The sequence below is a fragment of the Lissotriton vulgaris genome, chromosome 6 (genome assembly GCF_964263255.1).
Source record: "Lissotriton vulgaris chromosome 6, aLisVul1.2, whole genome shotgun sequence".
Lineage (NCBI taxonomy): Eukaryota > Metazoa > Chordata > Amphibia > Caudata > Salamandridae > Lissotriton > Lissotriton vulgaris.
Window position 1 is genome coordinate 112,125,572 of NC_141694.1, and position 16,151 is coordinate 112,141,722.

Consider the following 16,151-nt stretch of genomic DNA (forward strand, 5'->3'; position numbering starts at 1 on the left):
CCACATCGTCAACAAAGCAGACTCCATCATAGCACCACACCTCCGAGACGTCATCAACTGCTCCCTCAACTCTGCCACCTTCCCGGAAAGCTGGAAACACGCCGAACTTAGCGCCCTTCTGAAAAAACCCACAGCGGACCCCACCGAACTGAAAAACTACCGCCCCATCTCGCTCCTTCCATTCCCGGCCAAAGTCATCGAGAAAGCTGTCAACAACCAGCTCGCCGCCTTCCTCGAAACCAGCAAATCCCTCGACTCCTCACAGTCTGGCTTCCGAGCCAAACACAGCACTGAGACCGCACTCATCGCAGCAACAGACGACATTCGAACTCTACTGGACAATGGAGACACAGTCGCCCTCATCCTCCTCGACCTCTCCACAGCCTTCGACACAGTCTGTCATAGCACCTTGATACAACGCCTCAGAAACATCGGAATACAAGGAAAAGCACTGGAATGGATCACCTCGTTCCTTGCCGGAAGAACTCAGAGAGTCCGCCTCCCACCATTCAAGTCAGAGGCCACTGAAGTCATTTGCGGCGTGCCACAAGGATCCTCACTCAGTCCCACCCTCTTCAACGTATACATTAGCCCCCTCGCGGCCATCGCACGCCAACACAACCTCAACATCATCTCCTACGCCGATGACACTCAACTTATCCTCTCACTCACCAAAGACCCTAACACCGCCAAAACCAACCTACATGAAGGAATGAAAGAAGTAGCCAAGTGGATGAAGCACAGTCGTCTGAAACTGAATTCCGACAAAACAGAAGTCCTTATCTTAGGCACCTCCGCCTCTGCCTGGGATGACTCTTGGTGGCCAGAGTCCCTTGGAAAAGCACCCATCCCGACAGACCACGCACGGAACCTGGGCGTCATCCTGGACTCCTCACTCTCGATGACCAGACAAGTCAACGTCGTCTCATCATCTTGCTTCAACATTCTTCGTATGCTCAAAAAAACTTTTCGCTGGATCCCCACCGAAACTAGAAAAACGGTCACTCACGCACTGGTTACTAGCCGCCTGGACTACGGAAACAGCCTATACGCCGGTACCACCGCAAAACTTCAGAAAAAACTCCAACGCATCCAGAACGCATAAGCCAGACTATTCTAGACATCCCGCGCAACAACCACATCTCTGGTCACCTGAAATCCCTCCACTGGCTCCCCGTCAATAAGAGGATAACATTCCGTCTCCTAACCCACGCACACAAAGCACTTTACGAACTTGGACCCGAATGCCTCAACACACGACTGTCCTTCTACACCGCCCCCGCCAGCTCCGCTCCTCCAACAAAACCACAATGGGAGGAAGATCCTTCTCCTACCTGGCGGCTAAAACATGGAACTCACTGCCCATTCACCTTCGCCTCACTCAGAACCACCTAGCAGTCAGAAAGCAACTTAAAACCTGGATATTTGACAAGTAACCCCCCACCCTTTTCCAAGCGCCTTGAGACCCTCTGGGTATGTAGCGCGCTATATAAATTTTTGAATTGAATTGAATTGAATTGAATTGCTTTGACCCAAGATTTTTCTCAGCAGCACCCAGCACAAACTTCCCTTCCTGCCAAGCCTCTCCAAGCCCCACAGCCTCATGGTCACATGCAGGATGCCTGCGTGTCCAGCAGGAGTCATACGGTCTCTCTTTGAGAATCCCATCCACAGGACCATTCCACAGAAACTTTAGGGAAACCCTTTCCTTCCAGTAGTCGCAGTTCACAGCAGGCAATCTTGGAACCGACCAGGGCCCAACCAAGAGCCACATTCCAAGCACTTCAGACAATCGTGTCAATACCCTGATGCGGCCCAACTGAACCAGTTTTGTCGTGGTCGCATGCAGCTACTCACAGGCTCCACTTTCGCCCGCCGCTCCGTTCTTCTTCTCATACAGCCGCTGTGGACACTTCCCTCACTGATCCTTGTGCCCAGAGCCGCATGCAGTCACAAGGGCATCCGCGGCATGCCACGAACCCTCCCCGCCACCCGCCGGCCAAGCAGCGCCACCGCCGTCCGGCGTTAGATGTACTGTGTAGGCCCACTCGCTCCTCGCCCGCAGCACGGAGTCCAGGCCCAGCCTCCAGTTGCTAGTGTCGCAGTTCATGTCTTAGATGTACTTGAGATCGGGCTGTCCGCAACCCACTCATTCCCCCGTCGTCCGTTGTACACCCTGTTGCCTGGGGTCTCCCACAGTGGCAATGCAGCACACTAGAAGCTCAAGGGGGAAGTTGGTATGTGATGTCTTCCCCCAATCCCGAAAAAATATCTGAAGGTCTGGGTTACTGTAGATGACCTTGATGCCTCTCTACTAGTGTTCTTCTGTCTGTTAAAAGGGTGCACAGCTACACACGTGCATTCCCCTCACGTCGGGCAAGTAAGTTAGTCCATTTGCTGTGTGTCTAGCCAAGTTATTAGCAATGCAGAGAGTACTTATTGTGGGCGATCCCTTCGGGGTGCTCCTTATTTAAGGCGATCCTCTGTCACCAGCATCAGGCCTCATCGAGCACACGAGGCAGCCGCTCTCACCTTCACTCTGGGCCGCCTGTAACTGCGCCCCCTATTGATGGCCGCTGTCTCCTCGCGTTTTCCTCCCACCAGGGAAACATGCGATTTTGGGGCCATGGGTAGTATTTCCAGGAGTCCTGTGGAAGGCTGAGGTGCCTTCCATAGGGCCAGTCAAGGTTACGGCCCCTACACGGCCAACGGCACTCCCGCCACAATCGGCAATCTCCCTGTTCCGATCCCGGGTTGGCGGGGCCAGTCAGCTGCATGCAGCAGCACGCCCGTCGTCCAACTGTGGTACGCTAGGTCGCGGCTCACGGCCCAGCACGGCCGGCCAGCGCCGCTCACTCTCTCAGGGCCATCACGGGGCGTAGCGTCTCAGGGAAAGCCGTCGTGGGCGCCTTTTCCATGCACCAGTGCAATTAGCGGATGATCAGCTGTTCTGCTCTTTGTTGGTGTAGGATAATTGAGGATATTTACGAAATACGTAGCGGAGCTCAAGGCTCACCCGGCCATCTTATTCAAAATACAAGGAGTGTACATATATCATATTTGCTTTCAGGACCTTTGTTTACTCTAGAAACACATGTTCAACTTCTCTCTAGGGCCAGCGTATGCAAAGTTGTTACTTTGGTACAGCTTTCTACTACAATGTAAATACAGTGAAGCACTACAGTAGAACTGTAGGTTAATAATATAGAGATAAACAAATGGAAACATTTCTTTTTTGAGTGAGCAATTAAAGTTAAGGACATTAACCATTTTCTAAACATCTAATCTATGACAGGCTACAATGCGCAGAAAACGGGCTAAGTTACACAGTAGTCCTACATGATTAGCTCATACTGTGTATACATGCATGTACATGTGGGATCATGTGTAACCAGACAAGAAAATCATACTCTCGCTATGTAGAAATGGACATTATTTTAAAAGGCAGTGACTGGTGGTTAGCATTCAAAACCATTTTCTCAGAGGTTACAGTGGGTGAGAATCAGTTATTGAGACTCTCTCACAACAGATATTCCACAAATGAGTGGTAAAAATGACAACAAATCTAGGAGGGGCTAAACCGGTAAAGGTCCCACTATTCACATTGAGTTTAAGATAGAGTAGGGTGGCTGTCCACAGAGAAACAAGGGCAGCCACATAAACAAGTAATACTCCTTTTTGGCTTAATTTGTATCCAGATCCTGTCTGAAGGAAACACATAAGGATTCCTGAACAACTTACCTGCATGATAATGTAGCTACTACAGTGTATTTTGAGAGCACAGCAAGGTTGCTCCTTTCTAGGATGGAACCTCCAAACCACCAGGTTGGTCAGATGTTCATTTCTTTTGGATGTACTGGTAATGGCTAGCAGTCATATGAGTAGCAATCTCATGTATGTGTCAGGTGTACGTTACTTTTTTAATGCAAGCATAGCACAAAGTCTAGTGGTGGGATTCCCAATCCATCCCATTATGTTGCAAATAAAAGTAATGCAAAGCTGCTTAATGCCCTGCATTACATTACTTTGCGTCAAGGGGGAGATTCATGGGTGGTGCAAGGGCAATCCCATGCAACATCTAGGAGTTCATTCAAATCCCTATCTGCAAAGTAATACAGACAGGGATTTGTGCAAAACTCCTGATCCTCTTTCAGTCAGGGGTGACAAGGAGAAATGTTTTAATTTCTCCTCGTTTTCCCTCGTTGCATGTTTGCTTTATAGTATAGAACACGTACAAAGTAGGACATACCTTAAAGCATAGTTTTTGTAAGAGACCCCTTCCCATAAAAAGCTATGCTTACCACAGCACAGAGACTCTTGGACTATGGCACTCAAGAGTGCTCTAGTGCAGGAAGAGAGAGCAGCTCCACATCTTCGTAGATATGGTGCTGTTCTGTTTTCTCCTATGTATGCAATGTAGCTCAGCACCTTTACTTACTGAGCTGAGTTAAAGGATTTTTTAAAGTAAATCTGGGCCTTAATTTATAACCAGTGAGTCAGCAAGTGGTGCTCTCCCTCAGAAAATTACCTCTGGGAGAAAATATATGGAAGGTTGTTTTAAATAGATTCTATGCAAAAGTAGAATGAGAAATACATTCTGCTGAGAATGCTGTCCCTGAAGGCATGGTAGCGATACTAAAATCTTATACCGAAGCAATAGTAATATCACCTATTCCAAGACTTATAACGTCCTGCCCTAGGACAAGAGGACATTTTTTATGCAACAATTACGAGGAATTCATTGTTATGAGGTCAGCGTTTCCTGCCTCTACATAAAGATATTATTCAGATGAGTTTGATACTGTAGTCATAAAAGGACATAAAGGGAGTTTGTGGTGTAAAGTCTTATATTTCTTTCCTCTTATATAGACACATCAAAGTGTTCAGTATCTAGGGGTCAGATAAGGTATAAAACTTGCAAAGCTCAGCGTTTTTTCACACTCTCTGGGAAGTTTAGCTCTTTTTAGATTAACAAATATAAAAGCACTTTGTTGATTTGTCCACCTCTTTTGCAATGGCAAAAGCATCCTGTTGGATTTGTTTGAAGTCCTCAACATCAGCTGATCAGGCATACATTTATTCTCCACACTTGTATTCATAGGTTACGTACCGTAATATCAAGATATATATATATATATTGAAATACGCTGCAAGCGTAATGTAACTGCGCTGTGAAGTTTCGAGATGTCAAGGCTGTCCTCTGATGAAGGTCAAGGTGAACAAAATATATTACGAAAACGCCATTTTAAAAATAAAGCTTTGCTTCTCCATAATGGGTGCGGCTCATTCTTGTCCAATTGGCGAAGTTGGGAGATATGTTATAGGCGTGGTCCTGCCTAAGAGCCAAGCACCACCGGCAAGAGCGCCATTATGCAGCCCGAAACTGGACCTCCTTTTTGATGATTGCGCAAGCAACAAGGGCAGCGGGCTGCCGCCAAGGACGAGACTTTGGCACAGACCCTAGCAGCATGAAAGGCTGACTGCTTTTGGACTATGGAGACAGCAAATGCGGCAGACATCGCCATTCAAAGGGTAAAAACAGCGAGACCCCAACGCACTACATATACCAGCATGCAAGCCCTGACCATCAAGGCGTCCACTTAAGGGTACAAAAAACTTTGAAATACGCTGCAAGCGTAATGTAACTGCGCTGTGAAGTCTCGAGATGTCAAGGCTGTCCTCTGATGAAGGTCAAGGTGACCGAAATATATTAGGAAAACGCAGTTTTAAAAATAAAGCTTTGCTTCTCCATGATGGGTGCGGCTCATTCTTGTCCTATTGGAGCGAGGTTAGGAGCATGAAAGGCTGACTGCTTGGGGATTATGGAGACAGCAAATGTGGCAGACATCGCCCATCAAAGGGTAAAAACAGCGAGACCCCAATGCATTACATATACCAGCGCATGTAACTGCGCTGTGAAGTCTCGAGATGTCAAGGGTTTCCTCTGATGAAGGTCAATGTGACAGAAATATATTAGAAAAACGCAGTTTTAAAAATAAATATAAATATATATATATATATATGAAACACCAACGTGCCCGATGCTTTAAGAGGCACACGACAGGTCCCCGCCCTCCGGGCTTCCAATTGTAACATGCCTTCCTGCATCTCTGTATTAACTTTGCCGACGCGTTTCAGGGAAAAACCACCCCTTCTTCATGGGCTGCTACAGGAAATACTCAATATGCAGCATTGGCATTAGTTGACCTTTTATTAAACAAGCCTCCAATTGGGCGTGTGCAAAGTTCACCGCTCCCAATGATTGATGGGACTTGTGGTCCTTAATGATGCAAAATAAGTTCTTTTACCTTTTAGTAAGGTCGAGTGTTCCTGTTCTGTTTATGCATAAGTGTCAAAAATCTTCAGTAGGCTGAGTTTGCAGTCTGACACGTTTATCAATAAACAATGGAGTCCTGTGCTCACAGAGTCCCAAGCAGTTTAGAACTCAGAGCCTCGTGTTGCTGGCAAATCCGTTTCTGTCTCAGCTCACGATGGTGCACTCTTCATGGCCGGGCTGCCGTGCGAAAATATGAAACACCAAAGTGCCCGATGCTTTAAGAGGCACACGACAGGTCCCCGCCCTCCGTGTCAGCGAAGCTGATTGGCTCTCCGGTGTCTGTCAACATCCTAAACAGTCTGGAACGGCCGCCATCTTGTCTCTCGATCGAGAGACAAGAGGAGGAGAAAAACGAAGGGGGAATTTAATGAAAGGGGGCAAGGTAGACCCCTCTTGACCCCCTAAGAATGATGTTGGGGTTATTAAAGGGTCCCGTGGGACAAATAAAAAAATTTGATTTTTTGCGGTAGAAGCACTTTCAGGTTCGCGAACCGGGTAGCGAACCGAGACGCGAAACGGGAATTCGCCATTTTGTGTTTCGTTTTAATTAAATTACAAGATGGAGGAAAAACAATGTGAGAAATGGGTATAAGGGGGTACGGGAGACGTATCCTGACCCCCTATGTTTTCTGAGGGTGGCTGAGGATGCTCATATATGTTGATACTTGTCTTCCAGCGGCTGCGCGTATGCGGTTTTTTTTTTTTTTTGCTGCGTGACGTCTGTTAACGTTCGATTCGAAGGAAATCAGGAAGTGTTGACCGCCATTTTGACACTGCGAGTAAATATATTGTTAAAAATAATTGTTATAAATTAATCTGTATTGATAAACATTGTCTGCGCCATCTTGCTTTTTTTCCAATGGCACACTTTTGTCGTGCACGGCAGCCATTTTAGGTGCCTGGACCAGACCCACTCTCTGCACGCCGCCGATCCTCAGCATGGCTCCCCACCCTCGCAAGCATCTCCCCCACGCACTGGTCACCCCGCTCTCTCTCTCATGCATGGGTCATAAACATCCCCCCATCTGCGCTGCTCTTCCCTGAGAATCACACCCCGTGCCCGCCCGACACCTCCCTTTCACCTTATTCACTACCGCACCCTTTGACACTCCTCTTCCTCTGTGTTCGATTGTCCAGGCCGGTCCCAGGCTATCATCTAGCCCTGCGGAAGTAGTTTATGGCCCCAACTGTAAAGAATCACCCCTCTTCAAAGGAGTTACAGTAGATCAAGGCCCCCACCCCATGAGATCCGTCACACCACACGCGTTCCTACTATCTGATAACGATCCTGTATTGTGATTTGGGAGGGGATTCTCATGTGAGGGTGTGTGGGACCGAGCCTGAAGCGGAAGATTCCAGGGATGCCTTTTTGTACATCAAAGACTTCACAATGTGTCACATTAAAAATATATAGCACTCCAACAAAGTAGTGGGATTATAACACTTTAATAACTTATAAATATATACAACGCAACCAAACAAACCAACAAAGTAAACACGTAAAAAAAAACCATTTAAAACAAAGCAACAATGGTCTTCTGTGAGGTGGCGTCAGTAGCGGTCTGTTGTGCGAATAGTCCAAAGGCAGCACAACGCGCTGAGATCTGGACGGCACCCAGGTGATGTCCTTTACTTGCCGCACTGGTCTTGGCATCCTACAATGCTGCACCGAAAAACGGGGAGGTGGCGTGACTGGGCCTCCCCAGGTGGAGGCTCGTCTGCTGTAGTGGGGCGCCCCTTTAGCGTTTCATTTGCCATTCAGTGGTTTTCCGCCCACTTTTGCTGAACTGTGCCTCGTCAGTAGCGGTCTGTTGTGCGAATAGTCCGAAGGCAGCACAACGCGCTGAGATCTGGACGGCACCCAGGTGATGTCCTTTACTTGCCGCACTGGTCTTAGCATCCTACAATGCTGCGACGAAAAACGGCGTGGGGTGCCCCGGATGGGGGGGAGGCGGCGTGAACGGGCCTCTCCAGGTGGAGACTACTGTTTTGCAATGGGGCGCCCCTTTAGCGTTTCAGTTGCCATTCAGCAGTTTTCCGCCCTCTTTTGCTGCACTGTGCCTCATCCGCCATTCAGTTGTTTATTGCCCGCTCTTGCGGCTACAGCGTCTCGCCCACCATCCAGTTGAGTTGCGCCCGCTCTTGCGGCTACAGCGTCTCGCCCACCAACTAGTTGAATTGCGCCCACTCTTGCGGTGCAGCGATAGGCGGCTGCCACAGGACTCTTAAAATGGCGGCCGGCTCTTCGGATTTGGGCCTGGTCCACTAAAATGGCCCTGGGACACCTTGGAACTCGGACGCTCGCCTGCTAGGGCTTGGGCCCCATTCTCGAAAGCGTCCCCTCAGCCTTGAAAATTCTACAAAAGTCATGGGGGCCCCCGACTCCCGCAGGCTTCCGGCGGGGAGCGGCTGCCATGATTGCTTGTGGAATGGCCACGGCGGAGCTACGAGATGGTGGTGCTCTCATGCTGACGCCAGCTTCAGTCTGAAACATCCAGAAACACTGTAGACTATCAATTCGATGACTTCCGGTGGAGCCTCAACGTGACCCGGTAGGGAAGAACTTGCCCTCCCCTCTTTTGACTGATGGTTCTTGTTGCCTGTCCCCTCTGTTGTCATCTAACGGAACCTTTTTGGATTGCCGAGTGAGAAAAAAAAAGGTGGGGCTTTCATCGTTTGGGAAAAAACAATGTTTTAATCCAATGAAAAGTGTTATTTTTAGGTCATATGATCAAGCATTTCATCATTAGGAAACCAAAAGTAAAATGAACCAATGAAAAGTTTTATAAACAAGTCACATGACCTGTTATGCGGCTTTGGGCTATAAAAAGCCTACAAAATCCGTTGGCCTGTGAGGCGGCGTCAGTAGCGGACCGATATGCGAATAGGCCAAAGGCAGCACAACGCGCCGAGATCCGGATGGCACCGAGGTGGTGTCCAGCAAGTTGCCGCACTGGTGTGGCCATCCTACAATGCTGCGCCGAAAGACGGCGTGGGGTGCCCGGGGGGGGAGGCAGCGCAAACTGGCCTCTCCCCCCTCCCTAGGTGGAGGCACCTCACAGCTGATCCTATCTCTCACCAGAGACCCTAACACCGCCAAAACCAACCTGCATGAAGGAATGAAAGAAGTAGCCGACTGGATGAAGCACAGCCGTCTGAAACTGAACTCAGACAAAACAGAAGTCCTCATCCTAGGCACCTCCCCCTCTGCCTGGGATGACTCTTGGTGGCCAGAGGCCCTTGGAAAAGCACCCATCCCGACAGACCAGGCACGGAACCTGGGCGTCATCCTGGATTCCTCACTCTCGATGAACAGACAAGTTAACGCCGTTTCTTCATCTTGCTTCAACATTCTTCGCATGCTCAAAAAAACTTTTTGTTGGATCCCCACCGAAACTAGAAAAATGGTCACCCACGCTCTGGTCACTGGACTACGGAAACACCCTCTACGCCGGTACCACCGCAAAACTCCAGAAAAAACTCCAACGCATCCAGAACGCTTCAGCCAGGCTCATATTAGACATCCCGCGTAAAGAACACATCTCTGGTCACCTGAAAAACCTCCACTGGCTCCCCGTCAATAAGAGGATTACTTTCCGGCTCCTAACCCACGCACACAAAGCACTCTACGAAATCGGACCCGAATGCCTCAACACACAATTGTCCTTCTACACCCCCTCCCGCCAGCTACGATCCTCCAACCAAGCCCTTGCCACTGTACCTCGCATCAACAAAACCACCATGGGAGGTAGATCCTTCTCCTACCTGGCAGCTAAAAACTGGAACTCACTTCCCACTCACCTTCGCCTTACTCAGAACCACCTAGCATTCAGAAAGGAACTTAAAATGTGGATATTTGACAAGTAATTCCCCACCCTTCTTCAAGCGCCTTGAGACCCTCTGGGTATGTAGCGCGCTATATAAATTTATTGACTTGACTTGACATGTGCAGTGCGGCGCCCTTTGCCGTTTCACTCGCCGTTCAGCAGAGTTGCGCCCGCTCTTGCGGCACAGTGCCTCACCCTCCATCCAGCTGAGTTTCGCCCGCTCTTGCGGTACAGCGACTCACCCGCCATCCAGCTGAGTTTCGCCCGCTCTTGCGGTACAGTGACTCACCCGCCATCCAGCTGAATTTCGCCCACTCTTGCGGTACAGTGACTCGAACGGGCTGAGATCCGGATGGCACCGAGGTGGTGTCCAGCAAGTTTCACTGGTGTGGCCATCCTACAATGCTGCGCCGAAAGACGGCGTGGGGTGCCCGGGGGGGGGGGGTGGAGGCAGCGCAAACGGGCCTCTTCCTCCTCCCCAGGTGGAGGCACCTCATCTGCAGTGGGGCGCATCTTAGCGTTTCACTCGCCTTCCAGCTGAGTTTCGCCCGCTCTTGCGGTACAGTGACTCACTCGCCATCTAGCTGAATTGCGGTTACTCTTGTGGTGCAGCGATAGCCGGCTGCAAGAGGACTCTCAAAATGGTGGCCAGCTCTTTGGATTTGGGTCTGGTCCACTAAAATGGCCCTGGGACACCTTGGAACTCGGACGCTTGCCTGCTAGGGCATGGGCCTCATTCACGAAAGCGTCCCCTCTTTTGACAAATTGTTCTTGTTGCCTATCTCTTCTGTTGTCATTTAACAGAACCTTTTTGGACTGCCGACCGCTGGTTGGTGGAGACATTTTGACTATATCCTGGACCTGCCCGGCCTTGCCCAAAATGGCGCCGGTATAAATGGGACTCGTAACTCCTTGTTGTGTACTGGTTGCCCAACCTTGATATCACGAGATACGTATGCAGTTTTGAAGCACACAGCAGGTGGGGACGAGTACTGATTGAACATTTGGACATCCCTATTGGTATTAAGTTCTGATGTGTTATTGATTACTGTACTATTGAAAGATCGAATTAACGTCACTCATGGTACTTGCCCGCAAATGTATATCTAGATAATTTTATTGTAACTGGCCCTGTCGTACTTTAATTATAAAATGTACGTCCACCGATTCCGCAGCTGTTAGACACCTTAGTTCTTGCAACCTAATGGCCCGCCCGTTACATTCTTCTACAGTGTAAATCTCCCCTATTCATATACGATTCCAGTTTGCTCCGTGGCCGGCCCACGTGGTTATAGGCCCGTATTTGTATACTGACATTTTCACAATAAAGGTTTTTAAAACAAAACATGGTAGTAGTACCTTTTTTGGTAAAGTTTTGAATAATAGCCACTGTTTTCGAATCAGTAAAAGGCAAGTGAAATAAAGCAGCCTGATTATATGACGGTTAAAAGGTATAATACGCAGGAACGCAGTAAAGATAAATGGTCAAGGGCTGTTGTGTTTTCCACTCCTGCAACATAAAGTGATCGATAAGAATCCGATATTCATGTCTATCAGCGACTAAGACAGCAGGCCGAGCCTCTTTTGCTCAACGGCTCCTTCATGGGACGAAGAAACGCCCTTTATTTTACTTGCAGGACAGTTGTAAATTTCCCGGGAAAATACATTAGCCTGGAACATTGTTAGTGATAAACTGTAAATGCATCTGGGTCCTTTGCTTTACAAGTCAGAGTGAGAAAAAAAAGGTGGGGCTTTCATCATTTGGGAAAAAAAAATGTTCGAAAGCAATGAAAAGTGTTATTTTTAGGTCATATGACCAAGCCTTTCATCATTAGAATAACAAAAGTAAAATGAACCAATGAAAAGTTTTATTAACAAGTCACATGACCTGTTATGCTTACGTTGCGCGCTGCGCGCCGCGCTTTGGATCGTTTTCGGGAAGCTGCGCCTCGCGCACCTGAGCACTTCCGGTTGCGCTAACGCGGCGCATCATATGACGCATTACGCGACAACGCTGGTCCAGAATATAGTCAAAATGTCTCCCCCAACCAGCGGTCGGAACACAACCCCTTTCAGCAGTCCAAAAAGTTCTGTTAAATGACAAGAGAAGGGACAGGCAACAAGAACTATCAATCAAAGAGGGGAGGGCAAGTTCTTCTCTACCGGGTCACGCTGGGGCTCCACCGGAACTGATCGAATTGGTAGTCTACAGTGTTTCTGGATGTTTCAGACTGAAGCTGGCGTTAGCATGAGAGCACCACCATCTCGTGGCTACGTTGTGGCCATTCCACGATCAATCATGGCAGTCGCTCCCCATCGGTAGTCTACGGGAGTCGGGGGTCCCGGTGACTGTTGTAGAATCTTCAAGGCTGAGGGGACTCTTTTGGGAATGGGGCCCATGCCCTAGCAGTCAAGCGTCCGCGTTCCACGGTTGCCCAGAGCCATCTTTGCAGGCCAGGCCCAAGTCTGTGGAGCCGACCGCCATTTTGTGAGCTCCGTAGCAGCCGCCTGTCGCTGTACCGCAAGATTGGGTGCAATTCCGTTGGATGGCGGGTGAGACGTTGTAATAGCAAGAGCAGTCGCAATTCAGCTGGCCGAGCGAGGCATTGTGTCGCAAGAGCGGGCGCAAGTCAGCTGGTCGAGTGAAGCGCTGGGGTGTAGCTGAGAAACCTCCACCTGGGGAGGTGGGGGAGGCTCGTTCGCGCCGCCTCTCCCTTCTACTGCACCCCACGCCGTCTCCTGGCGCAGGTATATGTGATGGTCGGACCAGGGCACCACAGGACGTGTCTTCAGGTCAAACGGATTGTGGGACAAGGTGTGGAGCAGGCGCAATTATCTTGGGGGCCTCCGTCAAGCGGTTCAGGGAGGCACCGCATCACATTGTTTTCCAATGCAGTCAGGTCCACAAACAGCCCCCACTTACTTTGAGAATAGTGAAGCTGCAGCAGGTGCAAATAAGCTTCAGACAGTGTTACAAGCGCTGCTCCGAACCCTCAACTATGGCACCCAACATCCAGGACTTATGCCATTTGTGCAAGGCAGTGACATCGAAGCATCTCAGGGACCAAGCAACATACCATATCCAGAGTCCTTCCCACAACCTCTGCCTTCCTTCTTACCTAGTTATTGTTCTTTCACTCCCACTCCAGGCTTTTAGTCTGTGGATGGAAAACCATGAACCTACACTCACCTATGAAAATCTTACTATTGATGGTTTATTTTGAGCCCAAAATACAAAGGCTTGTTTGGATCGATGTTGCAGCAGGCTGCCATGTAAATAGTTATTTAATAAAACTTTTTACCCTGTTACTTTGCTGGTGTGTTGTATATATTTACAATATTTGCATAGGGTTTGTCGTTATTTTGGGTGGGGTGGGCGGCGGAGCCGAGCTGTCTTGCAGCCATCAGATTGTCGAGCTCAGTTCCTCTCACTAGTTTCGTATTTCTCATGAGGGGTTGTTCATAATGTTTCTATTTTAGCGAGGTCAAAAAGAGATCCCATTAGTGGCCTACTGATTTTGCTTGATTCCTTTTGTTTTTTTTAACGATTTTTCACTATCTGCAAAGACTAAACAGAGTATTGCGACTCTGTGCTTGTTTGTAAATAGAGAATGAACCAAAGAGAACCAATTCCAAAACAATAAATGCTAGGATAACAATCAATCAAATGGAGAGGAAAGCAGGCACAACGGATTACAACGGGGGCAAAGGCCTGTGTTACCTACCCTTCACTATCTGCAAAGAGAGAATATTCCTAAAAGAAAAGAGGAGGGCGGGGGGGCAGCATTCAAAGCACATCAGCGTGCATAAATACGAAAATGTTTTTACCTACCATGTACTTGACATTTTACAGCTTTTGATATTTGCTACTAAAAAACCATTGAAATTCACTGAAAAAACCATAGGTTATAGACCATATATAGTTAGGAATTAGCATTTACAAAACCTTAATTTACTCGCACAAAACCATTGAAATTTGCATATATAGTTAGTTGCACTAACTATATATCGCGCACCCGCAATCCACTGCTGATGATGTCACATATTACATCATTCATGACATGGTCAGTGACATCACTGATGACATCACTGATGACATCTCAAATGACATCACTGATGACATCACTGATGACATCTCAAATGATATCACTGATGACATCACTGATGACATCTCATTTGACATTATTGATCACATCACTGATGATATCATTTATGTGATAATACAATGAACATCTTCAGACTCTAATATAACCTTAGATACATTCAGTATAAACAGACACTCACAGACTGTCACTTATCCATGGAGTTACTCACACACATAGTCAGTCATGGAAAGAATCAATCACACCTCCATTTTCTCAACTATACAGCTATACACACCTTACTTATTCAAACATATACTAACACATATTTACTCTCTTATACAATCCCTGATACATGTTCACAATGATCCTTACAGCCACTCATACATTCACTGGCTCTTATGCACAGTTATTAATATATGTCAACTCTCACATGTACTGTGTTTTACAAATCCATTCACTCACCAATACACTCATGCAGACAGTCAACCGCCCATACAGTTGTTTCCACATGCACTTTTGAACCCATACATATAGTGAATCAACTACTCACACATCTATGCACAGAGTCACACACCTCCCAGCCACCTACACACACACTCAGTCTCCCATACAAATACTTGGGCAACCAATCAAAAACCCATATAGTTACTCATATAGCTACTGATCAACACATGCAGCAGTTTACAGAAGAACAGACATAATGATGCACAAATTAAGACAGTTTAGTCACTAACCCATGCACTCAGTGAGACACATTAAATCACTCACTCATACAGTCAGTCATGCACCTACTAAATCCTTCATCCAGACACTTATACATCCACTCATTCTTCAATATGTAAGACATATTTTAACTTTACAGAAACATACAGTCACTGGATAATGTCATCAGTGATGTCACTGACCATGTCATGAATGATGTAATATGTGACATCATCAGCAGTGGATTGCGGGTGCGCAATATATAGTTAGTGCAACTAACTATATATGCGAATTTCAATGGTTTTGTGCGAGTAAATTAAGGTTTTGTAAATGCTAATCCCTAACTATATATGGTCTATAACCTATGGTTTTTTCAGTGAATATATATATATACATGTGATCAAGGGGCTGAGGTCCCGAAACGCGTCATGGCGGCGTGTTCCGTGCACTAAGGATGGAATAAATCAACTTGCAAAATATCCACTTGGGTCCGGTTTCGTTTTTTCCTTTTGAGTCTGACTTGGGGGATTTGGCGAAGTTCGTGGCATCTATATATACATATATATATATACATATATATATATATATGTATATATATATATATATATATATATACATATATATATATATATATATATATATATATAGATATATATAGATATATATATATTTATACACGAAACTCTAAGCCTCCGAAAACGCCGGGACACATTATGCCGCGGTGCAACCCCAGATCAGAGGTAACCCGGCTTCTCCATTTTCCTCACTGTGCAACAGATGCAAATGCACTCCTCGTAGAGATCACGTCCAAACACCAGCTCTTCTGCTTTCAAGGAATGATTTATTTCACATTGAAGCCAAAACAAAACCCTACGCGTTTCGGCAAAACCGGCTTGCTCACAGGTTAATGCAACCAAGGTTAAACAAACTTTTAAACGTATTACGTGCACGTGATCAAACAAACCATAAAGATGAAAAGGTGACTAAAAACTAAAAAAACCCTATGTTGTCAGCCATATTGCAATGTGGTGGCATTTCTAAAGGTATGTATAAGATATATCAGAAGATGGCACCCCGCAAGCTACAAAGTCAGCCACTAAAGCGACTAATTCTTGGGAGGAGTTCCGCTTAATGAATCAGACACAAAATCAGTCCGATTGGCAAATAGACAGGGGCAGAGGGAGAGGGAGAGGATTCATC